The sequence below is a fragment of the Phascolarctos cinereus genome, unplaced genomic scaffold (assembly GCF_003287225.1).
Source record: "Phascolarctos cinereus isolate Bilbo 61053 unplaced genomic scaffold, phaCin_HiC Scaffold_726;HRSCAF=1367, whole genome shotgun sequence".
Classification (NCBI taxonomy): domain Eukaryota; kingdom Metazoa; phylum Chordata; class Mammalia; order Diprotodontia; family Phascolarctidae; genus Phascolarctos; species Phascolarctos cinereus.
The window spans coordinates 354,275,152-354,294,204 of record NW_027556098.1 but is presented as its reverse complement, the minus strand read 5'-3'; the positions used below and the strand labels follow the sequence as shown (position 1 = coordinate 354,294,204).

The 19,053-nt window shown below is 37.5% G+C and overlaps 1 protein-coding gene across 1 annotated transcript in view; it reads right to left on the bottom strand.

The window, feature by feature from the left end:
• LOC110200501 (uncharacterized) overlaps window positions 1-5,804 on the bottom strand; it is a 34,662-nt gene extending 28,858 nt beyond the window's left edge. The window contains exons 1-2 of the mRNA XM_078157008.1: window positions 5,690-5,804; window positions 2,719-2,969 (exon numbers count right to left, since the gene is read on the bottom strand). The gene's annotated coding sequence lies outside the window, so the exon portion shown is untranslated. The remainder of the gene's footprint in view (window positions 1-2,718; window positions 2,970-5,689) is intronic.
• Between the last annotated feature and the right edge of the window lie 13,249 nt (window positions 5,805-19,053).

Sequence of the window (19,053 nt, the reverse complement as noted above, 5' to 3'; positions counted from 1 at the left end):
AGTGTATCTGAATGACAGTACTGAAAACCTGCCTTAGCTACTCTGGTCCAGCATGCTCTGGTCTCCAAGGAATAGTTCATGGGAAAAGTGTAACTGTTCTAAGTCAGAGAAAGGAGTGAGATAGAGGCAAGAAGTTGGGAGATTTGCACTGTGCTAAAGCAATGTAAAAACACTTTGGTATAAATGTCACAGAATGAGGCCTTAAAAGTCTCATAGCTACCAAGAATACTCAGCTTTGCCATTAGATCCTAAACAAATCATTTGATCTGTCTGACCCTCAATATTCACATCTACAAAAAGGGAAAGATGATACCTGCTTTACCTCATAAGCTTTTCTGAAGACGAAGCAAGAACAGCCATGAAAGCATCATGAGAGGTGAAAATAAAACTTATTTAAGGGGGGGATGACAAAAAACTTTAGATGAAGGGCTTACAAAGGAGTATCCACACAATTTCCCAAGGTACAAACATCTAATGAGTGATGTTTTCCTCACCCTGGCTTCTGTGTATGGTTTTACATGCATTAAAAACCAGAAGCCAAAAACTGGACTGGATACAGCCCCTACTATGGCTACAAACATCTTGACTCCCTGAGCTCCCTAAACTCTAAACCACAAAGACTTTCCTGTCCCTCAATTCATATGTCCCTAGGGATAGGGAATAGACCTGTGATTTCACTGGTACAGGGATCTCTCAGGAGAGGAACTTCCTCTATTCGTACAGGTCAGCACCTTCTCTGCAAATTATAGTCTTAGAGAGTTACCTAGAGCACTGAAGGGTTAAGTGATTTGCCCAAAGTTACACAGCCAGTATGTGCTGCACACAAGATTCCAACAGAAGTCTTCCTGGCTCTAAGGGCTACTCTCTCTATCTGTCTACCATGTCTCGTACTACACCATTAAAATAGAGTGAATAGCCTATGAGGCCTAGAGGCAGAAGACAAAAGGCAGGGCATGTATTCTTCAAATCCATGGTCCATGGGAAGTTGCCCTGGAGTTTGAAGTCCTTGTGGCAGGAAGTGACAGAGTTAAGGAATCCATTGCCATCTATATCAGCTCAAATCTCATCCCTATGGTTAGCCAAATTAGTAAGATGAATTATTCCTACTAACCCAAAATTCATGATGTAAGGCAAGAAAGCATAATTCTATATGTTCATAGAGTTTCAGGATACATGTTCACTGTATCTAATGTGGCAGATACAACTACATATGAACTAGTTTGAGTTCATCATGGTGAGCTGGTTGGAGAGATGATCTGGAGGATAACATAGTCATCTATCATGAAGAAACTTCTGTTTTGTATTCTAGAGAGCCAGCACTCTCAATTAGCAAACCCCTCTCAGAGATGATTTGGCATGATGGGAACTATTTCTAATGGTATTCAAAGACCTTCTGTCAGATATTAACCAACAAACTCAAAGCAAATAGTTCTCTAAGGAGTTAAAGTATCCATTCCTAGCAGAAATGTCTAATGAGATTTTATATTTTGCAAAAACCTTCAGAGTGGCAGTCATGTCACTAAAATTAGAACAGCTATTTCCCTCATAACTCCCTCTAGATCAGGCCTCCACAAGATATGGCCAAAGGATTTTGGGCTGCCCTAGAAAAATGCAGTCACTATTAGGCCCATCGTGTAACTTGGCTGTGCCCATCATGTAACTTGGCAGGAGGGTTGCCACTATGAACTGTCTCCTGTTTGTCACATGACCCACAGCCATCCTCAGTCTGTCTCTAGTTACCTTCACTTAGAAAGTGAGCAGCTAAAAACCTATCTGCAGCCCAAAGAAGTTTAGCCTATTTTAATTTTGGCCCCTACTTACTGTCAAGCTATGTAGGTCTGCTCTGGATCTTCAGAACAACTAATTAATTAGGTGCACTGTATTCGGCAGAGAGCAAGACCCAATAAATTCAACTAAATCACTACTATATCTTCATTACATTGTGCCTCTGTACCAGATTTAAGTTTGACTTGCTTCCTGAACTATCATCTATCTCTTTTTTCTTTTCAAGTGGTGTACAGTATACTCCAGTTACAATATCACTTATGCTTCTGACTATGTTGATATTCACTCAAATAATTTCCCCACTCTGACTCCTGGATTTTCTCAATAGGCAGATCTTGTTTTAATATACAAAGCTACCCTGAAAAGTTGTGGCTAGGTCATATTTCACAGGGAAAAGACTCAGGGATTTCAACAGATTGCAAACTTAACAGTAGAACAAAGGCAGGGTTTTTTCACTACCTCCACTTGGTTATTTAATGCCCTTCATTCCTCTCTTGGGATATCAGGCTTTTGTTTTTATTTTCTGTTTGGCCTTCACTTTCTCTGTGTTTCTTAAAGTTCTTTCTTAAAAAAAAAGAAAGAAAAGAAAAGAAAAACTACAACCTCATTTGGGCTTAAATAAGAAGGAAAAAAAAAAGAAATGCTTCCATAACTTAAGCATCATATGATGGTGGTAGAAAGGAAAGGAAACTGGACCATTTCAGAGCCTAGATAGTATCAGCAGATTTGGGGAAGACAACCATTTGTATTTTGTTTAGGAGGGGATAAAGAAATGAAAGGACAAGGAAAGAAAATACGAAAAACAAGAGTTAGGGTAAGCACAGATGACCCAGGAGGACCACACTCCATCATGTATCTTTGTCTCACAGTGGACAGATAACACTCTCCCTTCTCCCCACCCCAATTCCCTTCAAACACTTTTGTAATTCTTACCTTTCAATTCTAGCACTACAGTGAAGTCCTCTATAGTCATTCCCTCCTTGCTGTTCAGGCTTTAGCAGTCTTGTCTCTCCTAGCAGGATGAGTCAGTAATTCCTCTACCACGAACAGTCCAAGATCTGCTCCTTCATCTCAATCTCTTCCCTGAAGCTCTGGTGAAAGGTCTCAGTCCACATATTTCTAAGGCTGATTCTTGCTCTTTAGAGTTGTGCTCTACCAACAACATGTTTCTGTAAATCCGTGACCTGGGATCAAAAATCAGGTCATTTTAGCTAGAGCCTTTACCCTAGAGCTCAAATCTCTGTTCCCAGCAAGGAACCAGCTCTCTGATAGTTCTTGAAAGGACTGTGGCTCTTCAACCAATATTAATGAATGGATTCCTATAACCTCTCAATATACTTAACTATTTCAAGGATTTCTGATTTCATTGATTTAGTACTCACTACAAAAACAGAGGTGGCATCCCTTCTATGTTTTAGCTGTTAATGAAGTGCTATAGCTGAAAAGAGTCTTCCAGCATCTTTGAATAAAGGTACAATGGCCCTCTAACAAAAGAGATAGAGCCCATCATCACACCCATATCAGAAGTCTTTCCAGTTTGGTAGGATCTAGCACAAGTTACATTCTACTGATATAGCTTTCCAGACCCCTTCTGCCCCATTGTCACAGCACAATGAGACACTTGAGCAGGATGACATTTATGTATAAGGTATGCAAATACATATTTATAGATAAACACATATATGCTTATATGTGAATATATGTATACACACATACATATATCTCCTACCAAAGTAAAAAGACTCCAAGTTTGAACTTAGAGGATCTGCTTAGCTAAGTTTGAAGAGATTCTTCCCTGGAATTTGGCAATTACATGATAGTATTTCTTTAATCAAAGCAATTCATGAAAAAATATCTACTAAAGTGTGGAGGGGTTGTGCTCTGAATTAGTAGTGTGTATCTCTAACACCAATGAAATTACAGATCTTTCTAAGTATCAAAGGAAGTATACACACAAACTTATTGTATTATTAACATTAAGTGGCTGAGCTCCATAGCAAAGACCTGAAGGAAGAAAGAAAAAAGAGAAGGCCAGTTGGAAATGGAGGAAGAAATACACTGTAAATTAGTAGAGTGATAAAGGGAAAGAGGAAGAGAATGAAAGAGTGAGCAAAAGAGGTTCCAGATAAGAACAAAGTAGATCTCAAGGGGTAAAAGACAGAAAAAAAAGAAGATAATCAACAAACATTGGCATTAGTGCTTACTAAGAGCCAGGCACTATGCTAAGTTCTGGGGACACAAAGAAAGGCTAAAACAGGATCCCTGACCTCAAGGAGCACTCTCATGAGCCTCAGATATCTGAACTAGCAGATGGAAAGGGGTGTGGGGAGCAGAGGGGAGAAGTGACAGGGGACAGAGGGCAGACTATGGATAAGTAAAGCAAACTCAGTGCTGTGGCAGCCTCCCCAGAGTTATCCTTTTCTACTTATTTCTTCAGTCTTCTCAATAACCCCAGGCCTAGAGATCTGGAACCCCTATCTTTGCCTCTTGACCTTCACCCCCAGCTCTGAGCTTCCCTCAATCTTTACTCCCCACATCACTCCTCTCTTCCCCCATCACTCCTCTCTTCCCCCCAAATCACTGCTCAAATGAACCTTCTAGCTGTGGGACTCTATGCAGGTGAATAACCTTCTGAGCTTCTTCAAGAGAATTTTTGCACTAACTCGTTTTTGTTTTGTTTTGTTTTCTATTTTTTTTGACAACTATTTCAATATAATCGGTTTCTTTTGTAATCCTATTACTTTGTCTTTACAAATATTATTCTGAGTGAGAAGGTACCCATGGATTTTACAAGACTGCAAAAAGCCTTTCCAGGTCCCCCTTAATGCTAGCACTTTCCCTCCACGCACCTCTAGCACCTTCTCTTTCATATATCTCCAATTTATCTTGTATGTATCTTGCATACACAGTTGTTACATGCTGTCTCTTTCATTAGACTGGTATCACTTTAAGAGCAAGAACTGTCTTCTGCATTTCTTTGCACCCCTCTGACTTAGCACAGTGCCTGGCAAACAGGCACTTAAATGCTTGCTGACTTGACTACCAAAGGGGTCTACGACATAAAAAGTTAGGCACTCCTAGACTATAAGAACTCCAAAGTCAATTTCAGTCAGGCATATAACAAGCACTTAACGAATCACACACACAGGTTTACAGCCCCTGAATTGGATGAACTCTCAAGTCAGTTTCCTATCAGTCAACCCACATTTACTGAGCGTCTATTATGTGCTAGGATACCACCAAAGAAAAAGGCAAAAAATAGTCTCTGCTTTCAAGATGCTTACAGGCTAATGAATGAAAGACATGCAAACAACTATGCACACACACTTGGATCTAGAAGGAAGGCAGAGAAGGAAGCCAAGAGGAAGATCAAGAGGGAGTGCCTTCCCAGCTGGGGGGGGAGGGGGGAGAGAAAGACCGAAAGAGAAAATGCTGGGAGTCTGGAGATGGACTGTCATGGCCAGGAAGGAGACCAGTGTCACTGGACCGCCTAATCCCAACGTTTCCTCCCTTCCCCATCCCCATGGCCGTCCCCTGAGCCACCAGCCCACACCTGCAGAGGAAAAAGGACCTACGTTCCAAGCCTGGACCTGCCACTTCCTGTGTGACTTCGGGCAAGTCACCTAACCTCTCTGGGGCCCAGAATCCCCACGAAATCAGGGCCTTAGCCAAGATCTCACTGCCGGCCCTACGGTGCTCTGACCACCCCGGCCCTGCCCACCAGGCCGCCCAGGACCACAGGGGCCTCCCGCAAGGCAGCCCCCGGAAGCGCCGACACTGCACCGCGCTTTTTCGTGAAGGGCAGTCCGGATTTCCCTTCACAAGAACGCGAGCGCACTGGCTTGAGGCCCCGTCTCCTTCTCAGCCAGGTCGGGGGCCGGGCTGCTCTCCCTCCCTTGCTTACCTGCCTGTGGCCTTCCCCGAGAACAAACGGCAAAAATCACCCCTGGACAGAGACGAACTGCGCCTGCGCACATCCAGCTCCCTCTCCCACCAGAACTACCATTCCCAAAATTCCCGGACGCAAACAGAGACACAGACAGACACACGCACGCACACACGTTCTTCCAGGCTGAGCATGGGGTGGCGGGGGGAAGGAGGAGAGAATCTTCTCTGACAGGAACACGAGCATTCCCCGATTTGCGCACGGACCTTTCTCAGTGACACACTCCACTTGTCTGCGAGTTCTCACGCAAGGGCAAGGAGCCGCTATAAGTCGCGCCTGCGCACTGACAGAACCTGAACTACATTTCCCAGAATGCACCAGGATCCCAAGGCTCCTGATCAGAATTCGACCAAAGGCCACGAGGGGGCAGTGAACCGCAGTGAATAGATCACTGAGCCTGGCGTCAGGAAGATTCATCTACCTGAGTTCAAATATGACCTCAGACACTTAATAGCTGTGTGACCCTGGGCAAGTGCCTTAACCCTGTTTGCCTCAGTTTCCTCATCTGTAAAATGAGCTGGAGAAGGAAATGGTGAACCACTTCTGGATCTTTAATGAAGAGTTGTAGACAACCTAAAAGACTACAGCAAATCAACATCACTATTATAACATAGATAAAAGCTTATATTTGTGGAGGATTTGGGGAACATGTAGTCTGGTCACAAAAACCTGTTATGGCCTGATGAATTCTGGGAAATGTAATGGCCCATCTCTCAGAAATATTTTTTAGTTTGGGATGGGAGAGGGGGCCACGCAGGGGAGTGCTGAAGCAAAAAAAAAGGGGATAGTTTTCATAAGATTTGAAGGGGAACTGAAAGATCTTTAGTTCAGTTTGCCAATGAGGAAATTAAGGACTAGAGAGTCAAAGTGCCTTGGCTAAGGCATATAGGTGGTCAGCACCAATGAGTCTAGGAACACATTTACAAATGAAAACAAAATCTCTCTCTCTCTCTCTCTCTCTCTCTCTCTCCTCTCTCTCTCTCTCTCTCTCTCTCTCTCTCTCTCTCCCCCCATATATATGCCAAAAAGCAATAGACAATTTTTGGGATATGTATTCAGCATTCAAAAGAACTAACAATATAATCACATATATAGAAAACAAAAAGGAGGAATTCCTCATGAGCTTTAAGATCTCCTACCAAAGCACAATCTTCAGCACAACATTTGCTGACTTCCTTTGGAGAGCACTAACTACTGTCCTACCTACAGCCATCTGGAAGAAGATAGTTCTTGACCTGCCCTGGGAATTTAGGACTAACTGCCCAGCCTTCTTTGGTAATGGAGCCAACTTGGAGAAACACTCTCATCCCTGTAGTTAAAGACAATTACAGGCAGTATATTCTATCTCCAAAAAAAATTTTTTTTAAAGAATTACACTGAGATATCAGATTGGCTAATATAACAAAAAAGAAGTGGGGGGAGAGAGGACTGATACAATCATTCTGGAGAGCAATATGGAACTATACCCAATATGGAACAAAGGCAAGCAAACCTTTGATCCAGTAATACTAGGTCTGTATTCTAAAGATATCATAAAAAAAGGAGAAAGGACCTACACGAACAAAAGTATTTATAACAGTTCTTTTTGTGGTAGAAAAAATTGGAAATTGAAGAAATGTCCATCGATTGGGGAATGGCTGAACAAACTGTGGTATATGAATGTAACAATACTATTGTGCAATAAGAGATGATAAGCAGGCTGATTCCTGAAAAACCTGGAAAGACATGTATGAACTGATGCAAAGTGAAATGAGCAGAACCAGGAAAGCATTGTACACAGTAACAGCAACATTGTGTGATGATCAACTATGAATAACTTAGCTCTTCTCAGCAATACAATGATCTAAAACAATTACAAAGGACTCATGATGGAAAAAGAAAACTGATAGACTCTGAATGTGGAGAAAAACATTCTATTTTCAATTTTTCCATGGCATTTTTTCCCCTTTGGTCTGTTTCTTTCACAACTGTGACTAATATGGAAACATGATTTACATGATTGCACATATGTAAACCACATTAAATTGCTTATCATTTTAGGAAGAGGGGAGGGAAGGGGGAAATTTGTAACTCAAAGTTCTATAAAAATGAATGCTAAAAATTGTCTTTACATATAATTGGAAAAAATAAAATACTATTAATTTTTTTAATTGCACTGACAAGTATGTCAAAGAATGTAACAGTAAGGTGTTACAGGCTACAGCACTTATAATTTGTTTCCCAGGTTTGGATATGTTCCCACAACGACATATTCACACTTTTCCTAGTCCATAAATGATTTAATAATGTTAATAATCATAAACATACATGCATACAAATGTGATTACATATGATTATACAATCTTAGAAGCAGAGACTATTAACAGAAAGATAGAGAGATAAAAAAGAAGTACATCACCAATCCGAGGAAGCACTGACTCCTGAACATCTGTCTGGGGGAGTCCTGTATCACAGCTGTCAGGGTCTCGGTTGGGAAAGTCCCTATGACACAGTGTCCTCTCCAAGGGAGACTCCCAAAGTCACTTTCCCAAGACAGACCTTTTTATCATCCCCACACAAAGAAGGCAGAGAGCCAAGGATTAATCCTAAGGACCTAAGAGTTTTGGCCGAAACTCTCCATCCTCAGGAACAATCTTTGTTATGTCAAAAAATGTCTCGGATCAATACCCAGGAACTGGCCAAGTCCCTGGATGTTTACCTCAAGACTTGTGTTTTTCAAGAAATAGTTCCCAAGGTGGATCTGGGTTGAAACTAATTCCAGAACAATATGTTAGGGAAGTTCCTTGTCCCTTGGCTTGGGCTGTGGGTAGGGAAGATTATACATTAACCCTTCAAAGAATATTGTTGAAATAGAGTAAATGAGAAAACGAAGACATTTTTCAATGAAAGTTTACATTTTTTTTCTTCCTGCTATTGAGAATATCACAGTGACTAAGGCCCAAAATAAATCTCTGTCTGTATGGTTGAAAATGCTATGTAATAATCCAGGATATTCATCTGACCCTACCAAAAACAATTCTGTATATGTATGGCTGGACATATTGTGTAATCGCCTGGGGAATCATTTGGCCCTTCCAAAAGGAAGGTTGAGAAGCACTGAACACTAGGAGATAATGGACATCAAATTCCACTGCAAAGCAATGAATGGACCCTTGGACACCAAAATCTGGAAGGTAGGCTCTAGAATGTTGTCTTTAACCAACTAGCATCAGGTAGCTTTTACAAAGTGATGCTCACTTGGCAGATAGCCTAAGAACAGAAGTACAAGCATTTCTCCCCAACAATTGGAGACATATTCTACCAAAGCTGCTTAAATTGTGGGTCATAATCCCATGTGAGTTGGCATAACTGAATGTGGGGGGGGTTCACAAAAGAACTGGCAACAGTAAAAGTGTTCTGAATGCACGATGAACAAAAATTAATTTAAAAAATCAAACGTGTAATGAATTTGAGATATTTCTGGCAGCACTTGCCCATGCGCATCACACAACTTCACTGCAGCCTTAGTTCTGAACACACAAAATTTACACTTTGCATTGCACATGCTATCACACCACGCAACACCAACGAACGCTGCCAGAAACACCTCAGCTCAGATTTGAGACTATTGTATGTTATGAATTGTACTGTTTTTACTGTACATAGAAAGTCTTCGGCTCTTACAGAAATGTAACAGTTTAATTTTGGAAAATAAAGACTTTTAATATTTTCTGACCATCATTCCTCAACATCAAGTATCAAATTAGCATATCTTAGGATTACATTGTGTGAGAATGTTTGATTTTTAAAATTGCTGTTATCTCCCTTTTTACAGAAACACAAGTGTTTAATTGCAGCAAATAAAGACAAAAGACCTTTAATAATATTTCTCCCTCATCACCACTATATGTGTACGTAAACGTGAACATCAATATTTTAAATGAAGCACAAACAAATATAACATCATACATTAAAGCTAGTGTTTATTTGAGAAATTATTAGCAATATTTATTTCTATCTCAGGACCAAAATATTTTTTTCAGTTATGGATAAGTGGCTAAATTTAGACAGAAGAGGTAAAAAATACTAATGACAATGCAGCAGAGTCTTTGCTACCAGGTTATACTGCATTTAAATTGATAAGAAAAAGAAAATATGTCAAATATGTTTTGCAATATGGATTTACTTCTAATGATGATGAAGGTGTGGAAAAACCTCTTTGCTTAATTTGTAATGAAGTTTTGGCTGCAGAGAGCATGAAACTTGCCAAACTAAAATGATATCTTAATACCAAGCATGCAGCATATTGCAAGAACCCAAGGAATATTTTGAATGACTTTTAAAATCTTCAAATGAAGATAAACAATGTTTTGAGAAATTTATTGCTGCCAATTAAAAGTATTTACTTGCAGCTTATGAAATTTCTTATTTACTTGCAAAAACTAAAAAGCCCTACTGGATAGAAGATCATCTGTGACCTGCTGCTATTAAAATGTCAGAAATAGTTCATGGGAAAAAGGTATGGGGATGAACTTCACAAAATTCCTTTATCAAATGATGCTGTTTCCAAAAGAATTTTTGAAATTAGTAATGACCAATTCCAGTAGCTTTTACCAGGTTTAAGGGTAGCCCAAAGCATACAATTCAGTTAGATGAAACAACTGATATTTCTAACATGGTCTAGTTGTTATTTTGTATAAGATATGTTTAAGAAGGAAGAATACATGAGGAATTATTGTTTTGTCTCCTTTTGGAAGGGCACACAAGAGGGGAAGATATACATATATATATATATATATATATATATATATACACACACATATATATACACATATGTGTGTGTGTGTGTGTGTGTATATATATATATATATATATATATACACATATGTGTGTGTGTGTGTGTGTGTGTATATATATATATATATATATATATATATATATATATATTAAAGTCAATGAGTTTTTTCACAAATGAAGGTTTACAAGTAGAAAAATTTCATTGGAGTCTGTGCAGACAGTGCAGGAGCAATGATGGGCAAGAATGCTGGACTTGTAGTTATAAAGCTAGTGGCAATGAACATATCACTTTCACTCACTGCATGATATATCAGGAGGCACTCATAGCCAAAACAATATCACCAAAGTTAGCGGTTGTGCTTCCCAATACTATCAAAATCATTAACTTCTAACTTCATTGAAAATCATGCCCTTAACAGTCATTTGTTTTCAAACCTTTAGAAAGACATGGACTTTGAATATAAAAGCTTATTACTACATGCAGAAGTAAGGTGTCTCCCAAGAGAGTGAAGTTTAAACAGATTATTGAAATTGAAAGATGAAGTTGTTATATTTTTGACTCAACAAAAATCTGATTTTGTTACTTTTTTTCATAATGACTTATAGCTTTCAAAACTGTGTTATTTTTGGGTATTCAAAAAACTCAATGATTTAAACATGTTGCTTCAAGGAAAAAAAATTGTAACATATTTATGTTAAAAGCTAAAATTGAAAGTTTTACTAAAAAAGTTAATATATGGAAGAATAGGATGGAAAATGGTTCTTTAGACATGTTTATAGCTACAGATGATTTTATAATTGAAAATAACCTTCCCAAAGATTTAATTGTAAGAGTTATGATTGATTATCTGAAGTGCCTAGAGACACAGTTTCAGAAATACTTCCCTTCTAATTTTGATTCTAAAAAACTAAGTTGGGTTTATAAGCCATAGTCAATTGAAACAAAAAACGTCAGTCATCTGCCATTAAAAGTTCAAGAAGAATTTGCCAACTTATCAAACAACACAGGCTTAAAACTTGAGTTTCATAAAATATTGCTAAGTGAAATTTGGCTTTGGGTTAGGACAGAATTTTGACAATTTCTAAAATACACCTAAACATACTTCTGCCATTTTGTATGATATATTTACGCAAAGTGGCATTCTCAGCATTGATGATTATAAAATAAAAATAACAATCATCTCTGAAAAACATTGAAGATGCTCTACATCCTGCAGTATCAAATATTCCACCAAGATTGAACTCTGTATGTAAAAATAAACAAGCACATCCATCTCATTAGTGTGCAAATTTGCTTTCATCTTTATTTATTTATTTAAATTTATTTTATTAATTTATTTTGATTTATCAGCACTCACTTCCATGTGCTTTTGAGTTTAAAATTTGTCTCCCCCTTCCTCTCCACCAACCTCCCCAAGATGCAACACAGTCTCTTATAGGCTATATATTTACATTCCTATTAAACATATTTTCACATTAGTGAAGTTGTAAGTAAAAATTAAAACCAATAGGAGGAACCATCAGAAAGAGGAAACAGAACTCAACAGAAGAGGAAAAAAAAGATAGCAATTCAACTTCCATAGTTCTTTCTTTGGCTGTGGATAGCATTTAAATCCATTCTGCTATCCACTTCCGTTTTATGGGAAAGTTCATCCCATTCACATTCACAGTTATGATTACTATCTGTGCCTTTTTCTCCATCCTTTTTTCCCCCTGTTTATGCTTTTCTTTCTCCTTTCTCCTTTCCCCCACCCCACTAGAGTTTTGCTTTTGACCACAGCCTCCTTCAGTTTCTCCTCCCTTCTATTAGCCCTTTCCCTTTTCTTCCCCTTTACCCTTACTGCTTCTTCCCTCCCTTCTATCCCCCTTCCCTTTTCTTTCCCCTTTTCCCTCCTACTGCTTATAGGGAAAGTTGGATTTCTATACCTAACTGATTATGTTATTCCCTTCTTGAGCCAAATTTGATGAGAGTAAGGTTAAAACAATGCTCACCCCAATCCCTTCTTTCCCTCTGCTGTAATAAGATTTTCTGTCTTTTCCTGTAATGTAATTTACCCTTGTCTGCCTCCTCCTTTCTCAGTACATTTTCTAAGATCAGACTAATCCACTTACTTGGATCCATTTAACCCACATGATTAGATTTTTTTTTATCATTACATTAGAGTCAACTAATATCCACCCCCTTTATGTATACTCCATTGCTTTCATCTTTAAGAAATGGTGTATGTGTGTATATATGTGTATATGTATATATATATATATATATATATATATACATATATGTATATATATATGTATATATATAGCCAAAAATTACTTTAAAATAAATTTCTTTATGATTTATTATCAGTAAATGTTTGATTTGTATACCTATTTTATATACCTATATGTACCCAGGGTTGTGTAAAAATATTTTGGAGAAAAATGGGTCACAATTAGAAAAAGTTTAAGAAGCCCTGCTCTATATTATACTACATTGTTACATGAGGAAAGTGTAATCAGTCCATTTTCTCTTTATCTGAAAATAGATGGAATGCTTCATCATGAATCCTCCAGAACTATAGTTATTCACTGTGTTAATCAGAGTTCCTAAGTATTTCAAAATTATTTGTCTATAAAATATTGTTTTTATTATATAAATTTTTCTCTTAGGTCTGTTCTCTTAACTTTGTATCACTTTATATATATCTTCCCAGGTTTCTCTGAAACCATCCCCCTCATCATTTCTTACAACAGTAATTTATCACATTCGTAAACTGTGACTTGTTTAGGAATTCCCCAATTGATGGATGCCTTCTCAATTTCTAATCCTTACTACCACAAAAAAAAAAGCTGCTATTGATATTTTCTACATGTGTGTCCTTTTTGTTTTTCTTGGATTTCCTTGAAAAACATATTTAGTGGCAGTATTGCTGAGTCAAAGAGTATGCACATTTTAATAGCTTTTTGGGTTCAGTTCCAAATTGCTTTCCAGTATGGCTGAACCAGTTCACATTGTCACCATCATTACATTAATGTAGTTATTTTCCAACTACCCTTCCAGCATTTCTTATTTTCCTTTTTTTGAAATTTTCCAGTCTGATAAATATGAGGCAGTACTTCAGAGTTGTTCTAACTTGTATTTTTCTAATTATCTGAGATTTAAAGCATTTTTCATATGGCAATTTATAGAATGGATTTCTTTCTCTAAAAAGTGTCAATTCTTAACCTTTGACCATTTATCAATCAGGAAATGAGTCCTATTCTTATAAATTTAAATACATTCCTTATATATTTTGAATGATACTTTTATCAGAGAAACTTGCTGCAAAGATATTTTCATAATTTTCTGCTTCTTTTTAAATTTGAGCGGAATTCATTTTGCTTTCCACAAACTTTTATAATTCTATACAATCAAAATTGCCCATTTTACCTTTAATGAACCTCTGTATCTCTTACCTGGTTACCAATTTTCCACCTAGCCAAAGATCTAAAAAGTATTTTTTCCAATATCTTCCAATTTGTTTATAATGTTACACTTTGTACCTAAATCATGTTCCCATTTGGAGTTTGTTTTAGTATATACTGTGAGATTTTTATCTATACTTCATTTTTTGTCAGACTGCTTTCCAATTTTCCCAACAGTTTTTGTTCAGTAGTATTTTTCCTAGTAGCTGGGATCTTTGGGTTCATCAAAAACTGGTTACATTCTGCTCATTTGTTTCTCTATGTTGAGTACCTAATCTGTTCCATTGATCTGCCACTCTATTTCTAATCCTGTACCAAACAGTCTTGATGATTATAGCTTTCTAATAAAGTTTAAGATCTGGTACTCTGGGTCCCGTTTGTTCCTACTTTTAAAAGTTAATTCCTGGGGGCAGCTAGGTGGCACAGTGGATAGAGCACCAGTCCTCAAGTCAGGAGGACTAGAGTTCAAACCCAGCCTCAGACCAAAACGCTTGACACTTACTAGCTGTATGACCCTGGGCAAGTGACTTAACCCCAATTGCCTAAAAATTAAAAAAAAAATTTAAAAGAAAAAAAATATATATATATGGGGGGGCTGTGTGCACATATGTGTATATGTTAATTCCTTTGGTATTCTTGATCTTTTATTCCTCCAGATGTTTGTTTGTTTTTTTCTCTAGCCCTGGGAAGTAATCCCTTGGTAGTTTGATTGATATAACAGTTCCTAGGTTTATTTATTAATCCAACAGGTCTTATTTACTTTTCTGTTTTTGCTTTCACTGTTGTTCATCTGGCCTAACTTTGCCAAATGCAATCAGTTGCATTTCCCCTTTAGGCCCTGATAGGAGGCCAGTTACATCCCCCCTTCAGGTTTGGGGTATTTTTCTATAATGTTGTTTTCAAGCCCTAATTGTGGCATTCTCTCTCCTACTGCTAGCCTCAGTGATAAGCATACAAGTTGCTTTTAACCAATTTAGATATATTACCTTTTATAAAGAGACTTTATAGATGTTGAAAGAAAATGAATGCCAACATTAAGCCTCAACACATGCTACATTGCACCACCTTGATACATGATAAGAGCAGGATCATACTTGACTCAATTTCTCTATATCATTTATAATACCAAATTTGTACCTCCAGAAAGAGAACTTATAAATTCTGAGTGCAAATTGAAGCACAATTTTTTATCTTTCTATGTTCTTGCCTTTTTTTTTTTTTTGCAAAATGGCTAATATGGAAACATGTTTTGCATTAAAAAAAAAAAAAACAAGGTGGAGCCAAGATGGCAGTTTAAAGGCAGGGACTAGCCTGAGCTCTTTTCCAAATCATTCCAAATACCTTTAAATAATGAATCTAAACAAATTCTAAAAAGGCAGAACCCACAAAAAGACAGAGTGAAACAATTTTCCAGCCCAAAAAACTTAGCAGATCAGCAGGAAAGGTTAGTTGCACCAGGATAAGAGAGCAACAGTCCTCAGCAGGCTGAACCAGGGCAGACTAGGCCTCAGCAGACCAGAAGCAGACCTCAGGGTGACTGAATCAGTAGCAGCAGTGGCGATCTCCAGCCCTCTCAGCTCATGATAATCATTACTGTAAAAGAAAAAAATTACTGTGAGTTTCTCTGATAAAAATTTCGTTTCTCAAGCACTTAAAAAATGGAGTCAAATTTATAGAAATAAGAGCCACTCTTCAATTGATAAATGGTCAAAGGACATGAATAGGCAGTTTTCAGACAAAGTAATCAAAGCTATCTATACCTATAGGAAAAAAAATGCTCTAAATCACTATTGATTAGAAAAATGCAAATTACAACAACTCCGAGCTACTATCTTAGATTTGCTAATATGACAGAAAAGGAAAATGACAAATCTTGGAGGGTATGTAGGAAAAATTAAAACACTGATGTACTATTGGTGAAGCTATATACTGATTCAACCATTCTGGAAAGCAATTTGGAACTGTGCTCAAAGGACTATAAAGCCATATATACTCTTTGACCAAGCAATACCACTACTAGGTCTGTATCCCAAAGAGATAAAAAAGAAAAAGGAAAAGGACCTACATGTACAAAAATATTTATAGCAGCTCTTTTAGTGGTGGCAAAAATTGGAAACTGAAGGGATGTACATCAATTGGGGAATGAATGGATGAACAAGTTGTGGTATATCAATGTATAATGGAATACTATTGTGCTATAAGAAAGGATAAGCAGGCATCAAGACTGAAGAAAATAACACCTTTAAAAATAGAATAGACCAAATGGCAAAAGAGGTCCAAAAAAACCGATGAGGAGAAGAATGCTTTAAAAAGCAGAATTGGCCAAATGGAAAAGGAGATCGAAAAGCTAACTGAAGAAAATACTTCCTTAAAAATTAGGATTGAGAAAATGGAAGCTAATGACTTTATGAGAAATCAAGAAGTCATAAAACAAAAGCAAAAGAATGAATAAAATAAGAGGACAATGTGAACTATCTCATTGGAAAAACAACTGACCTGGAAAATAGATCCTGGAGAGATAATTTTGAAATTATTATGCTACATGGAAGCCATGATTTAAAAAAAAAAGAGAGAGACTAGTCATCATCTTTCAAGAAATTATCAGGGAAAATTGTCCTGATATTCTAGAACCAGTGGGCAAAATAGAAATTGAAAAAAAATCCACTGATCACCTCCTGAAAGAGATCCCAAAATGAAAACTCTCAGAAATATTATAGCCAAATTCCAAAGTTCTCAGGTCAATGAGAAAATATTGCAAGCAACCATAAAGAAACAATTCCAGTACTGTGGAAACACAGTCAGGATAACACAAGATTTAGAAGCTTCTACAATAAAGTATCAGAGGGCTTGGAATATGATATTCCAGAGGGCAAAGAAGGTAAGATTACAATCAAGAATCACTTACCCAGCAAAACTGAGTATAATCCATGAGGGGAAAAATGGAAATTCAATGAGATAGAGGAATTTCATGCATACTTGAGAAAAGACCAGAGCTAAATAGAATATGACTTCCAAATTCAAGACTCAAAAGAAGCATGAGAAGATAAACAGGAAAGAGAATTATTAAACTATTTACACTCCTACATGGAAAGATGATATTTGTAACTCATAAGATCTTTCTCATTATTAGTGTAGTTAGAAGGAGTGTATGTAGACAGAGGGCATAGGTATGAGTTGAATATGAAGGGATGATATCTAAAAACTAAAATTAAGGGGGGAGAGAGGAATGTACTGGGAGAAAAAGAAAGGGAGAGGTAGAATGGGGTAAATTATCTCACACAAAAGAGGCAAGAAAAAGTTTTCACACTGGAGGGGGAAGAAGGGGGAGGTGAGAGGGAGAGAATGAACCTTACTTTGATCAGAATTGGCTCAAAAAGGAAATAACATAAGTGATAAATTGGGTATAGAAATCTATCTTACCTTACAGGAAAGTAGGGGGAAAGGGAATAGAGAAGGGGGGAATGATAGAAGGGAGGGCAGATTGGGGAAGGGGGTAGTCAGAAGCAAAACACTTTTGATGAGGGACAGAGTGAAAGGAGAGAGAGAATAGAATAAACAGGAAGGGGAATAGAACGTAGGGAAATATAGTTAGTCTTTCACAACATGACTATTATGGAAGTGTTTTGCATAATCTATATTGAATTGCTTGCCTTCTCAGTGAGGAGGAGAGGGAGGGAGGAAGGGAGAGAATTTGCAACTCAACGTTTTAAAAACGAATGTTAAAATTGTTTTACATGTAACTGGGGGGGAAATAACAAACTAAATTAAAAAAATAAAATAAAAAATAGACATAAGACTTCACTGGTATTGTAATGATTCCCTGGGAGGAAATCTCCTCACCAAAGATAATTGGCACCTACTTTTCAATTTATTCTTAGAAAGCTGCCTGTAGACACTTTAGAAATTAAATGTTTTGTGCAAGGTCACACAATCAGTAGGTAGAAGAGGCAGAATCTGATTTTAGGTCATGCTAGCTGTAAGGTCAGATCTGCCTCTCACCAAATGATTTTTACGATTAAAATCTAAAGAAGAAAATACTCTATTTCCATCTCTAATCTTTTCACATCCTTTATTTTCACAAACACACACACACACACACACACTCCCTTTATTATTGTAACCAGAGTTTTGCCTGTCAGATTTCCTGCTTCTTCCCCTTTCTCCTACTCTTTTTTCTCATCTTCCTGAAGCATCTTTTTGTTAGTAAAAATTGCTGTATTTTAATGTTCTTCATACCTGCTTCTATTAATCATAACATGGATTTTGTTCCAAACACTACTTTGATGGTTTGTTATTGGCATTAAAAAGTTACATACCTTAATCATATACCTCTAATCATAACTACAAGGAGCAGCAGACTTGAAGCATATTGTTTTCAGTGCGTCACTTATCACCCAGTCACCTTAGGTTTCTCCTTGCAGTGATTGAAGTTTTCTTTTCTGTTGTGAATTGTTTATAAATTCTTCCAGGCATGCATAGCCTCTCTACACCCCCCACCAAAAAAAAATAAATAAATAAAGAGTGAAAAGCATCAGTTTTCTGGGTCAAGACTGCCCCAGAGCTGTGGGAATGAAAGAAGGTGAGCTTGCCTATTTTTCATTCCATGGTGTAGCTGGCTAGACAGGAAGCACAAGGCCCCAAAAGTAATCAATTAGCATTCATTAAATCCGTACTATGTGCCAAGCATCATGCTAAGATTTAAAACCACAGCAGGAGGAGCACCAGCAGCAGAATAGTAGCAGGCCTGAAATGGGCTCTTTTGGCATCTGTACGTCCAAGAATTGGTCTGAGAAAACCCATTCTTAGGGCACATAATTGCATCACTTGAACCCCAACTTTGAGCATGTTCCTTCCCCACCATGTCCCTAACCCTTGGACTCAGGTGAATTTCTTGCATGCAGGAAAAAAGAAAAAACTTCTATCCGTCTCTAATGCCATTGTGTGTATATGTTTTGTTTTCCTGCTGCTGTGTTTTTTAACAATAAAGTTTGTGATTTTATTATTTTCCTGAGCAATAATTTTCTAGAAATTCTCCAACCCAGGTATTTGCCTCAACTCAAGGTGTGAGGACAAATAAAGCAACAGGTTTTTTTTTTTGT